General features: G+C 48.7%; 1 long non-coding RNA gene across 1 annotated transcript; it reads left to right on the top strand.

Moving 5' to 3' along the window:
- The first annotated feature begins 6,337 nt into the window (after nt 1–6,337).
- Nucleotides 6,338–8,013, top strand: LOC107967319 (uncharacterized). The gene is made up of 2 exons (XR_001707664.1): nt 6,338–6,458; nt 7,577–8,013. It is a non-coding gene; the product is annotated as an uncharacterized LOC107967319 (long non-coding RNA).
- The last annotated feature ends 7,307 nt before the right edge of the window (nt 8,014–15,320 follow it).

Genomic DNA, 15,320 nt, shown 5'->3' with positions numbered 1-15,320 from the left:
AACACAAAAAAGGAGGCAAGAAATATTTGCTATACTAAGCTGACTGCTGCTAGGTAAATAAGAAATGCTCTTCTCATTTTGCAGATAAGGCCAAGAGGTTGGGGGGCTGTCTCCCAGGGAGACAGATGTCATGTCTCTGAGGAGGAAGTAGAGGTTCTGGGGTAACCTTTAGGGAAGATGAGAAGTGAGTGCCCCTTGCAGGGAAGTGGTGGGAGCCAAGTGGGCTGTGGTGTCACACTGCCTAGGGTGTACTCATGACTCTGCCACTGACTGCGTGACTTCGACAAGTCCCTCAATCTCTCTGAGCCTCCATTTCCACATATGAAAGGTGGAAATATTAATTTACATTTTAAAAGGTGCTGTTGTGTGACCGGGCGTGGTGGCTTATGCTTGTAATCCCAGTACTTCGGTAGGCCGAGGCGAGTAGATCTCTTGAGCCCAGGAGTTCGAGACCAGCCTGCATAACGTGGTGAAACCCTGCCTCTACAAAAAGTACAAAAAAATTAGCTGGCCATGGGGGCATGTGCCTGTAGTCCCACTTGGGAGGCTGAGAGGTGGGAGGATCACTTCAGCTCAGGAGGTCGAGGCTGCAGTGAGCTATGATCATGCCACTGCCCTCCAGCCTGGGTGACAGAGCAAGTCCCTGTGTCAAAAGATAAAATAAAATAAAATACATTTAAAAAGTGCTGTTGTGGTTATGAAGTAGGAGAATGCAGGAAAAGTGTATCCAAAGCACAGAGCTAGGAACATAGTGAGTACTCAGTCAGCAGCTACTGGCTGGGCATGGTGGCTCACACCTGGAATTCCAGCATTTCAGGAGGCCAAGGTGGGAGGATTGCTTGAGGTGATCCAGCTTGAGTTTGAGACCAACCTGGTTTTGAGCCTGGGTCTTGAGTTTGAGAACAGCCTGGCAACATAGTGAGACCCTATCTTTACTAAAAATAAAAATATTAGCTGGGCGTGGTAGTAAGCACCTGTAGTCTCATCTACTTGGGAGGCTGAAGTGGGAAGATGGCTTGAGCCTGGGTTGAGACTGCAGTGAGCTGTGATAGTGACACTGCACTCCAGCCTGGGTGACAGAGTAAGACTCTCTCTCTCTCTGTCTCTGTCTCTCTCTCTCTCAATAAATAAATAAATAAATAACCAAACAAACCCAGCAGCTACTGTTAGTTCTCACCTGTCCAAAGTTCAATGATCAGACCTATCTACTGAATGTTGGAGATGTTTAACACCCATCAGCCTCTGTGAATTCCCAATAGTTAAGCCCGGATCTCACACACACAAGCTTCTACAATACTTATAGCTGCCGTGATTTTATAGCCCGTGCCCAAGGAAGAGAGGAAGAGGTGAGAGGGTTTGCCCTGCTGCCCCTCCTTCCATCTCCCTCTCTTTTGTCCTAAATGAAGACGAAGGCCACGTGCTGCATGAGTCCAACTATAGGACATTCTGGAAAAGGCCAAACTATGGAGACAGTAAAAAGATCAGTGGTTACTAGGGGTTGAGGGGATGGAGGGTTGAATAAGCAGAGTGCAGATAATTTTTAGGGCAGCAAAACTATTTTGTATGATACTGTAATGGTGGATACATGTCATTATCCCTTTGTCAAAGCCCATAGAATGTACATCACAAAGAGTAAACTCTAATGTAAATTGTGTACTCTGGGTGATGATGATATGTAGTTTCATCAGTGTTGGTTTGTTGATTATAACAAATGTCCTCTGGTGCAGGATGTTGACAGTGGGGGAGGCTGTGCATGCGTAGGTGCAGGGGTATATAGGAACTCTCTGTGCTCTGCTCAGTTTTACTGTGAACCTGAGACTGCTCTGAAAAATAAAGTCTTTTTTTCTAATGGCATGTATCTGTTATCTATTACCATGATAATTATGTGTAATAAGCCGCTCTCCAAAATCCAGTGGCTTCAAACAATAAGCCTTTAGTTTCTGAGTCTGCAGTTGGCTATTTAGATTGGGCTGTTTTCCTAGGCTCTGCTGGGCTCACTCACATGCTGTACTTTACTGGCTCAGGCTGGTCTTGGCTGGGGAACTGGGCGACTCAGCTGTGCTCCATAGGCCTCACCTCTAGCAGGCTAGCCTAGGCATGTTTTCATGGTAATGGTAGTGGTGCAAAAGTGCAAGCAGAAACATAGGCACATTTCCCAAACCTCTGCCTGATTCATATATGTTAATATCTCATGGGTCAAAACAAGTTACATGGCTGAACTCAGAACTGAGACATGGAGAAATACACAATATGCCTCCTGATATGAAGAGCTGCAAAATCATAAGGCAAAGGGTATGAATACGAGGAGGAGTGAAGAACTAGATTCATTAATGTAATTGGTCCACCACATGGAGATAATAGTATATCCATTCCAAGGGATGTTGTAAGGGTTAGATATGGTCAAATATTTGTGTTTAATATAGTGTCTGGCCCATAACAGGAACTTATAAAGTGGTTCATTCCTCCTTACACACAGGAATCTTTGGATGAGTATGGGACTTTTCAGATGGAGTAGAAGGTATTGAGAATCACTGGCACCACAGGAGCAAGGGTTAGCACACGATTTGTGCTTTGCTCAGTAGAGGTACCAGTGGGAGCCTCCGTCGTGTATCTGCTATAGCTGTTTCTTGGGTTAGGTCTTCAACCATAACAAGCACGATGCCACTGGCTGGCAGATACTCCCTTATCATTTACAGAGTCATATTCATCAGAATAGATTTCCTGCCAAGTGAGAGATGTCACTGAAATCCTTTCAGACCATTAGCTTCCCTCTCGCTGTACAAACATAAGTCCCCTGACAAATGAAAATGGATTCTCCTGCTTTTTGAGCAATATGATGATGACGATAACAACAATAATATTAATAGCTCCCACCTACTAAGCAGGAAAATAGGTTTTGATTCTCACATTAGCTCGCCAAGGTAAGTGCTATTACTATGCCAGTTTTACAGAGGAGGAAACAGAGGCTCAGGGAAGCTATTCAGCTAGTAGGTGGCAGAGTTGGGACTTGAACCCATGTCTCTCCAAGGCCAAAACACTACTCCACCTTTTCTACCTGACTCGACTTGCGTTTATTCTGCTGATCTCAAGTCAGAGGTCCCTTGTCATTTGTGTTACTTTTTGCTAGCTCACTTCAGCCACCGTACACAGGTTTCATGTCACATGCTGACAGGGAATGAAGATCTGCCATGAGAGGGTCATGGCTGAAGGGAATTTTTCCAGGTCTGGGCAGGTGAGGCAGGGACCCCAATTTCAGGACCAACCCCTCCCAGAGTTACACTTGAAACCTTCCCCTTCTCTGGAAGGCCAAGGCCTTCTGGTCATTTCTGGGATAGCCTGAGTGCTTGGCCAAAGCCAAGGCCTGGAACTGGCCCTCCTCTCAGGGCCCTGACCTCTCATGGCTTGTATGTAGGGGTCAGTGAGAAGCAGGACTCCAGGAAGGAAGACAAGGCCCCAAACCTCAGGACTCAGTTGGAGAAACCAGAGAAGGCCCCAGAACAGCTGACTCTGGGCGCCACGTATTGGAGGCGGCCACCCCCTCCCCCACACTGGCTGTGCTGTGAGTCACGGGTTTTAAGCTGAGCACTCTGGGAGATTAACCAGCTTTGTGACCAGCTGCTGGAGGAGGATACTTGGCCGAAAGAAGCAGGATAAAGTTACCCTCTCAGAAGTTTATAGGAAGGCCCATAAATGCCCCCAACTGCTGTGGGGCCCATGTTCTGGGGTGTTCCTTGGTGTTCCCCCTGGGCAGACCCTCAGTGGCTGTGCTCATTCCCCCTGCTCCTCACCTACCAAGTAGGTTCTACTAATCTGTCACTCACTGGGGATACCTGCCACTTGGGGCCCCATGGTTCCAAGAGGGATCTTGGGCCATGGGCCTTCCTTGCCTGGATGACAGATATTAGGAACAGAGCCCATCCTGGAGTCAGTGGGAGGAACCTGGCTCCTGCCTGGCTTAGATTTGGGGCAGAGGCTGGTGGGAAATGCCTGAGTGGGATGGCAGCCCCTGGCACACAGGCCGTCCCAGCCAGGGTGAAAGGGACAGGAAGAACCCCACCCCAGAGCCCTAGAATGCAACGTATGGAGGGGCTGAGGAGGGCCTGAGCCCTTGGAGAGGGAACTGGGAGGCCTGGCTTCTAGCCCGGCTCTGCCTCTGACCCTCTGGCCTCAGTGTCCTCATCCACCAAAAGGAGAACTTGTCATTTCAAACTGTGTTCTCTGGAGTCCTGGGCCATTCAGAAGTGCTATAGGGATTCCACAAATGTTGGATTAGAATTTTGGGCCAGAAGTATCCTTCAACCATCGTACATACGTATCCCCTTATTTCACAGATTTGCATTAATCAAAATAGCCTCATTTTTTCTTCCACCGATTGACCATTCATTCAACAATTCTTTCATGAGTGCCTACTACGTGCCAGGCTCTTTTGTAGCTGGTGAGTAGAGCATACTTTATAAGAAATAACAGTAATCCATGTGAACTTATAAATGAATTTATGGCAATAAAATGGCCCCTCTGTCTGCTTTATGTATCAGGGTTTCACCTAAGAATTTATCTGAAGACAGGATTCTGCTCCTAAATAAGTTTGGCTTGGGATGATCTCCCGGATGCCTCCCTGTCCACCTGGCTCCATTCTCAAATCACTAAGCTGCCAGTCCCGTGGGGGAAGATCTAGAAGAGGTGAAGATCAGGCACTTTAGTCCCAGGGTACCCACTGGCATGGGGGTTTCTCCACGTGGTGGAGAGGCCACCATCTGTGTGAGGCTTTGTGTGTCCTCTGTACCAGGGTGCGAATGGTACATGGGCAAGAGGAGGACATTGGGTGCAGACTCTGCCTCAGGATCCCAAAATAGGCATTCAGGAGAGCCCAACCTGGTTCTACCCCCACCCCATTATCCTACCAACAGCCCACCCCCAACTGGTGCTACTACTGATGCCAACTACTGCTCTGTGCCAGGCACTTTACATACATCCCCTTAATCTTGCCAGATGGATATTTTTAGTCATATTTTATAGATGAGGAAGGGAAGGACCTACTACAGGCAAGCTGTGTGCTAAGTGCGGGGGATACAAGCAGAGAGTGGGCCCATTCTAATCTAGTGGGAGATACTAAGAGTCATGTCTAACACATGAACTACTTACTATAGGACAGGAACTTTTCCTAAGTCAGTCTCCTCAACACCAGCATATTATTATCATGCCCATTTTATAGATGAGGAAACTGAGACAGAAATATTAGTGTCCTAAGGTCACAGAGCAAGTAAGAGCTGAGATTTGAACCCCAGCACTTGGGCTCCTGAGCCCATGTGTGTAACTACCCTGCTGTGCCCTCTAACAGTCAAGTTAATATTCCGCAAGCATTCTTTCATTCCTTCATTGGGAATTCCTTCACTGAGAGGACAGGACAGTCCTTGCTATCCCACAGCTCCCATGCTAATGTGGGAGGCAGAGGTATAACAGAGTCACCACCTAGGGTGAGGAGAGCAGCACCTGAGGTCAGCACTGGAGGACAAGGGCATGGAAAGATGTGGGGTGTGAATCTTGGCTCTGCCACTGACCAGTCAGGTGACCTTGGACAAGGGATATAGCCTCTCTGAATTTCTATTGCCTCATCAGAAAGATGAGGATGGTAATATCTACGTTTCAGGATTGATTTAGGATTAAACAGACAATGCACATACAGTGTCAAATACTGTGCAAAGGAAGACAATAAGTGCTTAGTATATGGTAGCTGTATTTATTAACAAAACTAAAGAGTGGGTGGGGAAAAGGAGGATGAAGAGGATTCTGGAACTTGTTTCTCTACGAGTTCTGCTCTTGGACAGAGGCTGGCCTTCTGTGCCCAGCCCCCTTTCCATCCCCAAGCCTGTCCAGGCACCTGCTATGGGTCCTGGCATCCCGAGGCAGGGCCAGGGAAGGGCCAGGGTGAGGCCAAGAGGGCGGGTGAGGACAGCCCAGCCCAGCTCCTCACTGCTGGGGAGCCTGGTGTGGGGGCAGGACTGCTCTTGGCAGCTATGTGCTCCCTGGATGGAGAGAAGGCCTGTGTGTCTATGGGGGAGTGAGTAGAGGCAGAGGCAGCCAGACCCTCCTACCCCTTAGAAAGCAAGGTTCTAGCAGCATCTCTGTAGGGGTTCATGGTAGGGCCAAGGGCAATGGCTCTGCCTGCCCAGTGCCTCAGCTCAGTGCCCAGATCCCTGCCGCTTATCCCTCCAGACCTCGTCTGGGCCCTGCCTTTGTTCTCATGCAGCAACTGTCTCCAGAAGATGGAGATGACATCAGAATAGCCGGAGCAGGTGTGATCCAAGGTTCTGCAAGGAAAAGGAAGGATGGTGTGGAGTGGGTTGCTGCAGGGAAGGCTTCCCAGTGGAGGTGGCTCCTGAGCTCTAGGAAAAGGGAAGTGAGTGTCCTTCCAGGCAGAGGGAACAGCAGGTGCAAAGGCCTGGGGGCTCATCTATAAGGTTAGATAAAACTTCTCCGTTCTAACACAAATTTTATTCAGATCCAATTATTTTGGTAGGAAAGGGGGCATGTTAAAGCATGTCTGGGGGCCCTGAGCTAGGCCTGGGATGAGGATGGGCTTAGGGAGCAGGCCTGAGTTTAAGGAGGGCAGGAGTCCAGGTGCCAGAACTTAGGCACTGTCTCCATCTCAGCACCAGAGGTCTGAGGCCCTGCAGGATGGATGGCTGAGACATTGCTGCTGGGAAGGAGCTTGTGGGGGGTCTTGCGCCCCAGAGGTGTGTCTGCAGAAGGAACTTGAGCAGCAGGTCCCAAGGAAGGTGGAAGCTCTTCCCAAAACCCCTAAACACACTCAGAATATGGAGGTGTCCCATAGACAGTCTGGTTACAGAGATACTCCGAATATGGGCTAAGGTCCTGGACGGTGACACACGGTCCACATAGGGTGATAACAGGGATTGTCATATCAGAGAGACACCCCCAGACCCCCGGGACCACACCATCACACAGTGACAAGAGCTCACAGGGCACACAATCAAGTGTTCCCCCGCCCCCACTGCCCCTGGGGCAGCCTCACTCCTGGGACCCCCTGGAGCTGGGCGCAGCCGGTGGCCGTCAGCGCCAGCCGCAGGGCCCCCCGCGGCACACGTGCACTCGCCGCCCGCAGCCGCACCCCGCGCACACGCCGGCGGGGCTAACGAGCCCACAGCCCTCCAGGGCGGGATGAAGCCAGTTGTCGGGCGGGGCCGCGGCGGTCACACAGCATTAGCCCTGCGGCCGCCCCGCCAGGTGCGGCCACTGCCCCTAATCCCTCGCCCCGGCACCGCTAAGCCGGGCCTGAACGACACCACAGCTGGGGGCGGCCGGCCACGCGCCTCCCCTCACCGCAGCCCCGGCCCGGCCCCGGCCCCGGCCCCGGCCCCTCTCTAAGGCCGCGCGCCCACTGCGGGGCCCCTCCCCACGCTCTAGCGCGGCTCCCACCTCCTCGCCCTGCCCAGCGCTCTCCAGTCCCTCCCCGCCCACTGACCCTGTGCTCGCACCCCCGTCTCTCCCCAGCACCCCCACGGCCGCGGCCCAGATCCTCCCCGCTTTGCCCACCGGCCTCCATCTCTGTCCTCAGGCCCGCTGGAGTCACAAGCCCCATCCCAGACTCTCCAACGCTGGACCTGCAGCGCCCAGCCCTGCCCTGGTGCTACCACCTGCCAGCTCTGTGCCTGCCCCTCCACTAGATCATGACTTCGGCTCCAGCTCCCTCACTCTCCATGCCTCTCACTTGCGGGTTGTGCCCTGCTCAGCTGGCCAGACTTTGGCCCCCTCCCTACCTGGATTTGTGAAGCCCCAAATTTCATCTCCTCCCCCACCACACTTATTCACAGCCTCCGCCTGCTGACATACCCAGGCAAGACTCCCTTCCCCTCCAGGCAGCCAAACTTCAGTTCGAATCTTCTGGCTCTTACCAGACCCCTGATGAATCCCAGGATCTTCGCAGGTGGTCCCAGGGCCTCTTTGAACCACAGTTTTACTTATCTGAAAAATAAAAAGGCATGATTTAGATGACTTCTGAGGACTCTCTTGCCTTTCCTACCCCAAAACACTAGCAAGGTCATGTACTTCCATTCATCTGAATATTAAAGACAGATGAATATGGAAGAACAGCCACTGGCAATGTGTCCCCACCGGAACCCTTCCCATCCCTTAGCTCTCAGGGTCTGAGCTAGCCAAGGCAGCTTTTAGCCGCTGGCGTAGGGTGGGTAAGAGGGAACAGGGTGGAACCTGGTTGCTTAGGTCTGGGCCAGGACTTGGTGTCTCTGCCACCTTGGGAAGGATGTCTCCTAGAAGGGTGTGTCTCTGAGGCTGGCCTGCTGGGGGTCCTGGCCTCAGGCACTGCCAGTATTAGTGCTGATGGACAGCCCCAGCAGGTGGGAGCCGGCTAGTCCTCCCCAACAGCCCTGCCCACCTGTCACCCTCTTTGCTCGGGTGACCGGCTGCCTGACCCACTGACCAACTTCTTGCTGCTTCCCAACACCCTGGGCACTGTTCTCAGTGCCCCACTCCTCTCCCTTCAGCTTTTCCCAGCAACATCCTGGCTCGGAGCACACAGCACGCACATATCATGCATATGCACATTCACATTGCACACGTAGTCACACGCTAATATAGGGCTGCATGCATGTGCACCCCGCATCTGAGCCTGCTTCATACTCATGCAGGCTAAGCCAAGTTGCATCTCTCCAGGTGGAGAATATTGGCATTGCCATCTCTGTGGCAACAGGACCACATGGTTAAAGCAAAGGCATTAAGTCTGGATCACCGGATGCCTGTCCTGGCTCTGTGATATCCTAATGTGTAACCTTGTCAAGTTACTTAAACTTCCTGCACCTAATGTTCCTGATCTGTCAAATGGTGCTGATTATATCTCATAGGATTTTGAGACTCAAATGAGAAGATCCATGGAAAGTGCTTAGAACAGTTATCAGTACCGTGGAAATTCACAATACATGTTAACTGTTAGTAGTAGTATCCAGGAGGGACTGAGGGTCTCCTGGGAATACCTTGATAATGTTCCTTTAGTCATCTCTGGCCATAACTATTCAAATGGTTACAAACAATCCTGATTGTATTTTTCTTCCACTTATGAAGCCTGTATCAATTGCCCAGATGAAATCAGGACATGCCATTTTCACAGCCTTACCTTTATCTTGATAATGATTGTTCATCCTTTGCTGTTTAAAAGCCAAGAAAACAGGTAAGGGTAGGCCTAAGTTGTTTAGAGAACTCTGGGCTGGGTCCTGGAGCTCACACATCATCCCTTTGGAATCTGTTCTAGACCCTCTCCCCAGATCAACATCAGCACCCTGATCTGTGTGTCTTGGGATCCACCTTATTCTTTCTGGAAATGAAGGCAATGTCTGCCACCTCCCATCCCCCAGATCTCAAAGGTCACCAGCAACTTCCATTTCACCTCACGTGCTCCCAGGACTCAAAGTGGGATTTCTCGGGCCTAAAGAGAAAAATGTACTTGGCAGAGCTCTGAGCTCTAGGACAATCTCTCCCCACGTCTCCTTCTTCAGTCTACTCCAACCAAACCTAATTCCATTCGTGGCCACATTTGAGAAAGGAATGCCGCAGCTTGAGGCTCATAGACCTCAATATGAAGACAATAGCTGCAGATGAAGCTGGAGAGTTCTGCTTCTCTACCACCCTCAGCCCCAACAGAAGCCTTCTTTGTTCCTTTTCTTACCCTGAACAAAACAAGAAATCCTTTTTTGCTGCCATTAGTAATTTCCTAAGTCTCACTCCATTGGGGTCCTCTCCCTTCCTGCTCCCTTTTCTGAAGCCATCTCTTTGGTTCAGCTTCAGGTGTTTGTCCTGTCTCTGATTTTGGTATATAATCTCTATATATTCTTTATTGTAACTATTAGAGAGTATTATAATCTCTTTTATAATCTTTCCTATTAGTTACCTATTGCTGCTTACATTTAGCAGCTTAAAACAACACATTTATAGTTGTACAGTTTCTATGGGTCAGGAATCCAGGAGCAATTTAGCTGCAGTCTGGCTCAGGTCCCTCACATGGCTGCAGTGAAGGTGTTGGCTGGGGTTGCAGTCATCTCAAGGCTTCACCAGGGGAGGATCCATGTCTAGCTCATTCACGTGGCTTTTGGCTGGAGCTGATGCTCCTTGCCATGTGGGCTTCTCCATGGGGCGACTCCCAACATGGCAACTGGCTTCTCTTAGAGTGAGTGAACTGAGAGCGTGCACCCTAAACAGCCACGTCTATTTATAACCTAATTGTGGAAGTGACAACCCACTACTTCTGCTGATACTCATAATCAGAGGGAAGTGATTACAGTGTGATGGGAGGCGAGGATCACTGGGGACCATCGTAGAGGCTGCCTACCACATTTCCCACCTGGCTTCTCCATGTGCTCTTGTGCCTAACACAGTGCCCTCAGTAGATGGTTAGCACTCACTAGATATTTGCTGAAAGAATGAATGCGAGCATCAGAGGACACTCTGCAGAGTTTATATAATTCTGTATTGTTCTCTCGGGCTACTATCCCCCCTACCCCTGGCTTGTCCCACACTTTTCTTCTTTCTTGGAATCATTTGCATTTAAAATTTAAACTTATTTTATCCTTGAATAGCACATTTTCTCATAGGAGCCTATTTATCTCCTCCCCCCACTTTTTGAGATTTGCCTTCCAAAAATGGGGACATGCTTGGCATATATCTCATGTGGATAACCCCTATGGTGAGCACCTATGGATAACCCCTATGAATAACACCTATGGATAACCCCTATGGTGAGCACAAGCTCAGAAATGACTGGGCTACTTTCTTTATATAACTGGTCAGAAGGAACCTGTCTTCATCTAACCTGTCTTCATCTAACTGGTCAGAAGAAGCCATTCCCCATGTCACATCCTCCCAAGTGTTCACACCACGTGCGCTTACCTTCCCTCTTATGGCTCTCAGCCTCCGGAGCTTCCTGGGTTTTGTATGGGTCTGCCTTCCCGGTAAACAATGAATGACCCCTTACAGAGTAGGAACCATTTAGCAAACATTCAATGAGCACTCACTGAAGCACGCATTATGTACTAGCACTGGCCTAGGGACCATGGAGACAAAGGAGTAACTCATGGAACCTCCAGCATGTGGATGGAACAGGTGCTTGGGAATGCTTGCTCCTTCCGGGAGATCAAATTGTCAGCAAGTCTACCTAAAATAATTCTCAGATACTGTAATGGCAGAATTTCTAGGAATGGCTCCCAAGACTCCACACTCACTGGAACCTGTAAATATGATACTCCCCTGACTGTGCTATGCTATGTTGTATGGTACAGTTGACCTTAGAGAGGGGAGATTATCTGAGGGAGTCTAATCTAATCTCTTGAGTCACCAACAGCAAAGAACTCTCTTAGGCTGGTGGCAGAAGGCGAAGTCAGAGAGATTTGGAGCATAAGAAGGACTTGATGTGCTGCTGCTGGTTTGAAAAAGAGAGGGCCATATAAGAAGGAATGCCAGTAGTCTTAAAGTGCTGAGAGACAGCCAGCCAGTGAGGAATAGGGACCTCAGCCCTATGACCACAAGGACAGTAATCTGCCCACAAAGTGAATGAGTTTGGAAGCAGATTCTTGCAATATGTCTCATACCCACCCCCAACACCTTGATTTCAGTCTTGTGAGATCTTGAAATTAGAATTCAGCCAAGCCCTCCCAGACTCCTGACCTACAGAAATGTGAGCTAATAAATGGGCATTTTTTAAGTGGACAATCCAGTAGTTTTTTAAATATAGCCATAAAATTGTACAACCATCATTTCTACATAATTCCAGAACATTTTCATTGCCTCTGCCCCCAAACAAAGCCCATACTTATTAAGTAATCACTCTACATTCCCCCAGCCCCAGAAATCACTAATCTACTTTCTGTCTCTATGGATTTGCCTATTCTGGATATTTCACATAAATGGCATTGTACAATATGTGGCTTTTTGTGTCTGAATTCTTTTGCTTAGCATGTTTTCAAGGTTCATCCAAGTTGTAGCATAGATCAGTGCTTCATTTCTTTTTATGATTGAATAACATTCCATTGTATGGATATACTACATTATATTTCTCCATTCATCAGTTAACGGACATTTGGTTTGGGCTGTTTCTGCTTTTTGGCTATTATGCATAAAGCTGCTATGAATATTTGTGAGAAGTTTTTGAGTAGTCACACATCTTCAATTCCCTTGGGTATATACCCAGGAGTGGAATTGCTGGGTCATATGGTAACTCTATGTCCAACTTTTTGAGGAAGGGTCAGACTGTTTTCCAAAGTGACTTCACTGGTTTAAGCTCCCACCAGGAGTGTACAGTGGGAATACATGCACAGCAACACTTGCTATATCTGTCCTTTTTATTAGAACTATGCCAGTGGGTATAAAGTAGAATCACATCATGGTTTTGATTTGCATTTCCTTAATTACAATTGATGTTTTGTAGGTATTATTATAGGCCACCGAATTTGCGGTAGTGTGTTACAAAGCAATAGAAAACTAATCTAAGTGCCTTCTTTTACCCAGGTGGTAAAAAAGGAAATGGAGCAAAAGTTGATTAAAAAAAAAAATAAGCCATTTGAGTTGAGTGGCCAAAGAAGGCAATAAATGACATTCTCATAAAGCAGATCTGGACTGCTGCGAGTGTGAGTACAGACATCTAAAGTTGAGGCACAGGGCTAAGTCAAGAACAAGGGCAGTTTACTCAGTTATGAAGGTATGAACAGCGCAGCAGACATGGAGTGAACCAGACGAATATTGGTAATAAGTTGCTTCTGGTGTTTTGCTAGTTTCCATTTAATCAGCAACAAGTATGGTTGTATTAAAGGTGCCTCAAGGTCTGAGATATGTTTGATATTCAGCCACAAGTCCCTTGTAGCAGGACATCCAGATGGATGGAGACCCCATCACTTCTTAAAATACATTTCTGGGCAAGCCCCAGGACATGTTTCAATATCTCAAACTCCACTTCTTTGGTCTGGCCAGGGGAGCTTTAGAGGACATTCCTCTCCACTTTACAACTTTGATTGACTGATTCCATTCATTCATGAATGGGCCAAGTTCTGTTCTTGGCCCTGAGGACACAGCAGTGAACAGATCCTATGAGGCTTATGTTTTAGGTGGGAGAGTGGTCAAGAAGCATAAAGTTAATACAAAAGTGAATTATATACTTGCAGAGTGTTGGTGTTATGCAATTTAAAAAGAAAAGAAAAAGCAAACCAGGGTAAAGGAGCTCAGGATCCAGAAGGTGGGAAGGTTCAACTGCAGTGAAAGTGTGGTCAGGGAAGGCCTGCTGAGATTTGAGCAGACTTGAAGACAGTGAGGATTTGGGAAGGTAGATATCTGGTAGAAGAACGTTCCTGGCAGAGAGAAAAGTTACAACAGAGATCCTAAGGCACGATCATGTCTGTTACGCTTGAGACACAGCAAGGGGGTTGGTGCACCTGGAGCAGAGCAAGGAGGAGAGTAGAGGAGATGAGGTCCGAGTGTTAGTAGAGCCAGACCATGCAGAGCCTTGCAGTCATTGCCAGGACCTTGGCTTTTAGGTTGAGTGAAATAGGGGCTTTGGAGGCTTTGAGCAAAGAGTTATGAACCCTAGCTTAGATTTTTAAAAGGATTCTTCTAGCTGCTGTGCTGAGAATAGATGGGGTGGGGGTGTGAGGTTGGGGCAAGGGCAGAGGCAAGAGGGCTTGTAGAGAGGGGTTGTACTGCACTAACCCAGCTGCAAGACAACCATTGCTTGGTTGACCATGGTAACAGGGGTAGGAGTAGGAAGTAGTCAGCTTTTCGATATAGTATTTGAAAGCAGAGCTAATGGAATCTCATGACAGAGTAGATGTGTTAGGAGTAGAGAGGGGAGACAAAGAAAAGATTAAGACATAGTGCCAAAGTTTTTGCCTGAGCCACATGAATGAGGGAGTTACCCATAAGCTGAGATGGGAAAGGCTGTATATATAGTGGGTTTGTGGGTGATCAGGAATTTAGTTTTGGATAGGTTAAATTTGAGAGGTCTATTGGATATCCAAGTGATTGATACCACATAGGCTGATAGATACGAGTTTGGAGTTGATTGAGAGATCTGGCCTGAGGATAGCCATTTGACAGTCATCAGCATATAAATGGCATTTAAAGCAAACCTGAAACACAATCCTTGGTGCTTTTGACATATAGGATTGTTTCCCTTACCCTGAACAAATTCATTTTCTTTGTGCCCATGAAAATTTCTATTTTGTTTCTGAGGGGCGAGTCTTATCCTACCACATCTTGGTGAAGTTGGAAAGGTGCATTGATTTTGCTGACTTAAAATCTCAAGCCCCTGGGATTTATTATTCTACTCCGATCTCTGTTACTACATTATTCATCAGCCTCTTCTCCAGGTGACGTCTCTGAAAAACAGGGCAGCATCCCCGCATTGCCCTTCTTTCTGGGTCATACCTGTGGATGCTATGCCAGCGTTATTTGGCCATCTTTCTACCTCTTCCTGCATTTTCAGTTTGTTGATAGTTTGGAGTCAGATCGGAAAGCTCTTGGTGTGGGCCCCAGTATACCGTCTGTATAGGGAGTGTTAGATGGTGTTTTTAATTCAGCAAGTCATAGGATTTTAGGCCAGTCCTATAGACCATGCTCTCAGGGGCAGGAGGTGAGGCTAGCTGCCAAAGATGCCTCTACTGCCCCAGCCCCTCACCACAGGGATTTGGGATGTGCCCCGGGATGAGGTGTTCCTGACTCTTGTCAGTTGACTATTCTCTGCCCATTTCAGGAATAGAGACACAACGGTCTGGGGTGGGTGCGGCATGTGAAACAGACGGGATTGGAAGTCAGGGCGTAATAAGAAACTGACATCCGGGTTCCCTGTCTTGTGTCACTCTGGAGTAGAGATTTGGGGTCTCCTAGAGTCACAGTGAAAGTGATTGAGCTGGAACACCCCTAGGAGCTTGGCCTGGTTCCTCTCTACAAGCCCCCTGCCCTTTCCCTCCTCTGGGTTCTTGCTTCCCTCTTCCCGCGGGCCTGGTTGTCCTGGGCTCCTCCTCCCCTGCTTCAGGAGGAGAGGGGCCAATTCAGGGACCTGTGACTCAGGCGCGGGTTGGGGAGGATGTTTTGGATGCCGCTCTGCTGACGCTGGTGCCCTCTGTTCTTACATCCTCCTTAATTTACTGCCTGAGGAGGGGGCCAGGGCTCTGGAGAGGGGATTAGATGGTCCACACTGATCTGAGGCAACAGCTGCTGGGCTGGCGGCCGAGGAGTGAGCAGTGAGCAGGCGGTGGGGGAGGCTCATGCCTCCATCAGGGCCGGAAGGGAACTAGGCAGGCATCCGGATG

The sequence above is a fragment of the Pan troglodytes genome, chromosome 9, assembly GCF_028858775.2.
Source record: "Pan troglodytes isolate AG18354 chromosome 9, NHGRI_mPanTro3-v2.0_pri, whole genome shotgun sequence".
Taxonomy (NCBI): Eukaryota; Metazoa; Chordata; class Mammalia; order Primates; family Hominidae; genus Pan; species Pan troglodytes.
The sequence above is the reverse complement of the archived record's forward strand: the minus strand, read 5'-3'. Positions and strand labels throughout refer to the sequence as shown.